The sequence below is a fragment of the Lolium perenne genome, chromosome 4 (assembly GCF_019359855.2).
Source record: "Lolium perenne isolate Kyuss_39 chromosome 4, Kyuss_2.0, whole genome shotgun sequence".
In the NCBI taxonomy this organism is placed as follows: domain Eukaryota; kingdom Viridiplantae; phylum Streptophyta; class Magnoliopsida; order Poales; family Poaceae; genus Lolium; species Lolium perenne.
This window is the reverse complement of record NC_067247.2, coordinates 236,603,540-236,610,263: the sequence shown is the minus strand read 5'-3', so window position 1 is coordinate 236,610,263 and position 6,724 is coordinate 236,603,540. Positions and strand designations below refer to the sequence as shown.

At 41.5% G+C, this 6,724-nt stretch overlaps 1 long non-coding RNA gene across 2 annotated transcripts; it reads left to right on the top strand.

The window, feature by feature from the left end:
- Window positions 1-317: 317 nt before the first annotated feature.
- On the top strand, window positions 318-2,407 carry LOC127329994 (uncharacterized). 2 transcript variants are annotated; one of them, XR_007869081.2, is made up of 5 exons: window positions 318-628; window positions 718-814; window positions 980-1,056; window positions 1,940-2,016; window positions 2,176-2,407. It is a non-coding gene; the product is annotated as an uncharacterized lncRNA (long non-coding RNA). The 2 variants fall into 2 exon arrangements; XR_007869080.2 differs by lacking the exon at window positions 1,940-2,016 and having other exon boundaries at window positions 320-628.
- The last annotated feature ends 4,317 nt before the right edge of the window (window positions 2,408-6,724 follow it).

The window sequence follows — 6,724 nt, the reverse complement described above, 5'->3', positions numbered from 1 at the left end:
CTCTAGCTATTTTATATTTTCCTACACATCATCTAAGCCACCATCTCGGCAAGGAATTATGTAGCTCCTCCATGATCTACATGCATGATGGGAACTCCCTTTTGATGAATCATTTTTGCATGACATAAGAATGGAGCCGGCCATTGTATGTGCATGCAAATTTCGGCCAGCCCTCTTTTCCTCACTTCCTTCCTCCACAAGGCTTACCTCCCAACTACCCCAATCACTAAAGGGCAGCCACCCACCATAGCCAATGAAAAAAGGAGGCAGCCACCCCTCTCCCTCTATAAATTGGCCCTAGCCGGCCACCACCTCCCCTTTGGCTTCATTTCCTTCACTCTCCACTCCCCCACACTCTCCCCCTACCTCTCCCCACGAGCTGCTGCCCCTCCCAAGCTTCATGGCTGGCCATGGCCATGGAAAGAGCTCCTTGATGCAGCTCCCTCCTCCCTCAAGCTCATCCTCACCATGAGAGCATCTCTCTCTCTCTCTCTTTTCCCCTAACCCTAGCTGATTTCCTCACCTCTTCTTCTTCCTCCATTGCTAAGATTGGATCTTGATGCAGGTGCATGTTGGTCTAAGCATGGAGAAGCTTGAGCTATCCTCAGATCTGAAGCTCTTGACCAAAGTTCGTCCAAAATCTTGCTGTAATTTCTGCCATCTTGCTGTTTCAGATTCTGGTACGATCTTGTAAAATCCGCCGAATCTCGTGTGCAGATCCAAATCGAGTGATTCAAAGTTCCGCAGATAGGTATTGAAAAGATCTACAACTTGGCGTTGGTCTCATCCTCAAATTCGTTACGGATTTTGCACGGTAAATAAAGTTCTGCAAACATGCAGAATCACTGTTTGTTAGATTTCTTCCGTTTTACAAAACTTTTTTGAGCAAACTCAACTGTGGGTGAAAGCTCTCTCCAGTATCTTCTTTTTGGCGTTGGTTTCACTTCAAATGACCTCCTGAAATTGAAATGGTTCACAGATCAAGATCTGGTCAGATCTGACTTTGTCGAATTAAACCAGGAGCTTGGAAGCGAATTTTTGAATGAACCCAATTGGGTAAGAACCACCTATTCAATACCTTTCAGATGCAGCTGACCTCATATTTTTATGATTTGGGTATGATTTTTGATGAATTAAACTTGTTCTGTGTGTTCTGCGGACATGGCTGTTAGTTTTTAAATCATCAAAAATCCATTTTTGAACCTAATTGTGTGATTCCAATTATGTAGGATTACTGAATGTTTTCTTAATCATCTCAAACAAGATTCAAACCTTTATCTATTCTGCAACTCCATAGTTAAAGCAAAAGGTGAAAACATGCAGTAAATTTGTAAATCCAATTGTGAGAGTTTCAGAAACAATTTGAACCCAAATCCAATTGTGTGTGAATCTCTGTTTAAATATCTTTCGAATGCCAGTGGCCTCATATTTTTAGGATTTTTCTACGATTTATGGCTTACAGATCTTGTTTTCTGTACAGTCAGATTCAAAGAAATTCCCAAAATTGTAGGTTTAATATTTTTGGGTGATTCCAATTGGGTTAGTCTTGTATTAGTACTGGCTATATAGGAAAATATTATTAGTCTCTGTTAATACATATTTGTTGCTGTTAGTAATGTTTATGTGTGACATGCATTGTTGAAGCAAAACTTTTCGGTTTATTTGAAACCCTTGACCAACTCTTTTTATTAGAAATGGGCAACCCTTGTTTTATGATTGCAAAACAAAACCTCTGCATTTTAACATTAGCTCTTTTGTTTTGCTTAAGTTTTCAAATGGTGGGGCATATCATTTGCTTCCTATTCTTGTGAAGTGTTGTGTAAGCTTTACAAAATAGAGAGAATGATTTCCCGCTTCTCCAAAAATGTTTCAAATTATAATGTGAATGTATTTGATGTCAAACTAATGCTCTTGTCCTCTTTATGATGTTATCTACCAGGGGATGTTTGGTTCATACCATGGTGATAACCGAGAGAGGTAAATTGCTAAGTGGTGATACTCTCATACCCTTACTAGGTAAATAAAACGGGTTCTCTTTTAGTTGCTTTGTAGTATCTATAAGTCTTTAACATGTTAGCCGTATAAGAGTGGTTAGTCTTTGATTGATGCTTGTTGCTTGTTGTTTTGTTGGTGCAATATGTTTGATTGTGTTCCTTTTATATTTTCCGGCGATAGATGCGAACAATTCCGGAGAAGAAGAAGAAGTGGTTCGGACAAGGATTTTATTTATATTGACGAGATTCTTATATTGATGAAGTTAAAGAAGTCCAGGGACAAATAAGCCAAGGCAAGCCATCTTTTGATCTCTGTTTTGGTGTCTAGTTGGATGTCATTTGTTGATGTCCAAAGCACCTTGAATTCTATGTGTGTTATTCTCTCTATTTATGTCATCTATGTGTGTTTCCAAGTGGGGTACTCCCTAGTGGTGATACTCCACCTTTGTCTTGTGATTATGGGATACATGGCATCATGGCCGTGCTACTCCCATTGGTTATCATGTATGCCCAACTTGAGCATGCATAATCTCAAGAAAATAACTTACATCACACCTACCCCCTTTGTAGTATAGAGGTGTCTATGTCATGATCTTGGTGTATTCTCCAATTGAGAGGAGTATGCCGTGTACCCTATTGGAGAGTATGTTGGATAGTAATACTCCACTATCTAAGTTGTATAGTTACCACCACAAATCTGAGAGTATATTCCTCCTTGTGTTGTCATAATACATGCTTACCATAAGCAAGTATGATTCACTCCACTACACCTTTATACCCCTCTATGGCGTGATGACTCTCATCTCGGCCGTAGTGCAATAGTAGTTCAGCTCATGAAACTTTAGGTTGGGAACCCCTCAAGGTTTTACCTTGTTGTAAAAGTTTTTGATAAAACCTTGGGCATGATGTTTTCCCCAAGTGAGAATTTATGAAAGGAAAGGTTTTGGTAAAAATGATGAGGATATGAAAAAGGTTGGGTTTTATGAAAACTTTGGCGCCTAAGTACTCACCCATGACAATTAACTAGCGCAACCACAATATCCAAAGTGGGCACGGGCTTAGTCCGTAGTTTGTTGAAGTTGACATGAGATACCTTCACCACTCTCTACGAGGGTCACGATGACCTCTGATACCGGGTTGCGCTCTGAAGGAGGCAATACACTGCATTAACTTGCAGCCGGACGATTACTGAGGGTCTTCTGTCATGGCGCCGGAGATATGCTCAAAAGGAGGTATGCTGCCGGGGTGCCGGGAAGGGGTAAGCCCGCAGGGGAGGACTCATGACAAGGGAGACAGGCGAAAGACTATGACTGATTATCCGAGACTCGCATACTTTAGTATGACGAACCGGGGATGATCTCGGCGGATTTATCGGTTCTTGTGGGGAAAGTGCGCACACTCTGCAGAGTTAAATCTATTCGAATAGCCGCGTCCGCGGTCATGGACGGTTGGAATGGCTGTTGCTTAGCCTGATGAGTTTTGGTTTACAAAATGGTTTGGCAAATGAAAGGAAAGAACTTGTTTTGAAGTACCGGAAGGGTACGGGAAAGGTTGTGTCGACCATATGGAGATGGTCGGGAAGGACAAATAAATTGGGTTGCTCCCTTCCTAGTGTTTCATGTAGAGGAACTTTTCTTTAACAAAGATATAGAGATGTCATAGGACTTCCCTAGCAATCCCTTCAAATGAGATGGTGGTATGCTAACTCTTCTTTAACAAAGATATAGAGATGTCATAGAACCACCATAGTGTCCGCATCACTTGAGATGCCGGTATGCTATATCAACAAGAGAAACTATTTCTCTTTCACATGCTTTATCCACGAGAGAAACTATTCTTCCTCTCTTGTCTTCTTTAGTTAGAATTGTTATCACCTTCTTGATGGTTTGCGAGTACAATTCCAAATGTACTCACGGCTTTGTCCCTGGCTATTTACTTGGCCAGACTTGGAGGAACATGATGGATGAAGAAGGAGTTGACGACGTCTATGCGAGCTAGGAACGTCTTCCCAGTCAGTTGCCTGTAGGGTTAGGGCAGATGGCTTGGGTACTGCGCTGCTGAAGTGATGTTGCTACTCTGATGTTTAGTTAGGCCCTTCGAGGCTATTATGTAAGTATTGGTCATGTGACCATGTTGTAATTTTCTTATTCCGCTTTGTAATTGGATGGTGTAATTTGATATCAGTTCGGTTATGTGTTCACGGCGCACTGATCATGGGATCGTGAACTGTATACATAACAGGGAATTTCGGACAGCTAGTCCGGGGTCCCCACATAATCCCATCTTTATAACCACCCATTTACGCAATGGCATTTGATGTAATCAAAGTACCCTTCCGGTGTAAGTGATTTACATGATCTCATGGTCGAAGGACTAAGACAACTATGTATCGAAAGCTTATAGCATTTTGAACTTAATGACTTGATCTTATGCTACGCTCATATGGGTGTGTGTCCATTATATCATTCAACTAATGACATAACCTTGTTATTAATAACATCCAATGTTCATGATCACGAAACCATGATCATCCATTAATCAACAAGCTAGTTATACAAGAGGCTAACTAGGGACTCCTTGTTGTTTACATAACACACATGTATCAATGTTTCGGTTAATACAATTATAGCATGGTATGCAAACATTTATCATAAACACAAAGATATTATAATAACCACTTTATTATTGCCTCTTGGGCATATCTCCAACAGTTGTCCACAACACGTTCAATAATTTTCATAGGTATTTTATACGGAATCTCTTTCTCACCTGGCGCCTCATCCACTACCATTGCAGTAGTAGTAGATTTTCCAAATAGGAATTCAAGAGAAGATCTCTCCATAATGAATTATAGCAGCAGACAGAAATAAAAACATCATGTACAGTAAAAGTTTTCCTTACCAATTCCACTTACCAATAGCGCTTCACTCCCCGGCAACGGCGCCAGAAAATAGTCTTGATGACCCACAAGTATAGGGGGTGTATCGTAGTACTTTCGATAAATAAGAGTGTCGAACCCAACGGGAGCAGAAGGTGTTGACAAGCAGTTTCGATGAAGGATTCACTGTAAATGCTCACAGACAAGTTTTCAGGGGGTTTTGATATAGCAGATAAAGCACAAGTAAGTAAAATGCGAGAGTAATAATTGCAGTGAGTGGCCCAATCCTTTTTAGCAGAAAGGACAAGCCGGTTTGTTTACTTATGATGACCAAACGTTCTTGAGGACACACGGGAATTTAGTCTAGTGCTTTCGCTTCATATAGTTGATTAATCTTCATTGTTTTGATAAGTGTTGTGTGGGTGAACCTATGCTAATGCACCGCCCTTCCTAGGACTAATAAATACTTGTGATTAAACCCCTTGCAAGCATTCGCAAATACAAGAAACTAATTAAGATAAATCTAACCACAGCCTTAAACTCTGAGATCCTGCTATCCCTCATGCATCGATATACCAATGGGGGTTCAGGTTGCTGTCACTCCGGCAACCCCACAATTAGCAAACGAATACAAGATGCATTCCCCTAGGCCCATAAAGGTGAAGTATCATGTAGTCGACGTTCACATGACACCACTAGAAGAATAACGCCACAACTTAAATATCAAACCATTAAATATTACTCAACATAGTTCACTACTAACATTTAGACTTCACCCATGTCCTCAAGAACTAAACGAACTACTCACAAGACATCATATGGAACATGATCAGAGGTGATATGATGATGAATAACAATCTGAACATAAACCTTGGTTCAATGGTTTCACTCAATAGCATCAATAACAAGGAGTAATCAATACCGGGAGAGTTTCCCCTATGAAATAATCAAGATTCAACGCTAGATGTTACAGCGGAGACGAGGTGCAGCGGTGGAGATGATGGTGTCGGCAGTGGAGATGATGATGATGATGATGATGATCCCAATGAAGTCCAGCTTGATGACGGTGACGATGGCGACGATTTCCCCCTCCGGGAGGGAATTTCCCCGGCAGATTTCAGCCTGCCGGAGAGCGCTTTTCTCTCTGGTGTTTCTCCGCCCCGCAGAGGCGGCTGTGTCTATTCTCGATGTCTCCCCACACCTTAGGTTTTTCGGGAGATGAAGTACGCGAAGAAGAGATGGCCGAGGGGGGTCGTGGGCCCCCTCCCCACATGGCGGCGCGGCCAGGGTGGAGCTCGCCCCAGCCTATGGGGGGCCATGGTGGCCCTCCTCGGCCTCCCCTTTTGGCTGTGTCCGTCTTCTGGAATAATAAGAGCTTCGGTATATTTTCCGTCAATTGTTGACCTTCAGAAATACTGTATCCTGACGGTGCTTTTTCCAGCAGAATCCTGACTCCGGTGAGTAATTCTCCAATAATCATGAAACATGCAAAATAGGTGAAATAACATAAGTATCATCTCTAAATATGAAATATATCAAGGAATAACAGTAAATTATGATACAAAATAGTGATGCAAAATGGACTTATCAGGAGACAGATAGGACGATATTTTTGGATCCTTTCTGCTTCATTAACCTTCGGCAATAAAATAATTTCACCAAATTTTAGCCTAAAAAGCTCTAACTGACCAGCATGAAGATCCACAAAAAGAGCCAACAGGTCAGACTTGATGACATCCCAGAAAGGCTGGTAAAATTCAGCTGGAAATCCATCAGGACCAGGGGTTTTATTATGCTCCATCTGGAAAACAACTTTTCTTACTTCCTCCTCAGTGTAAGGCGAAGTGAGAAA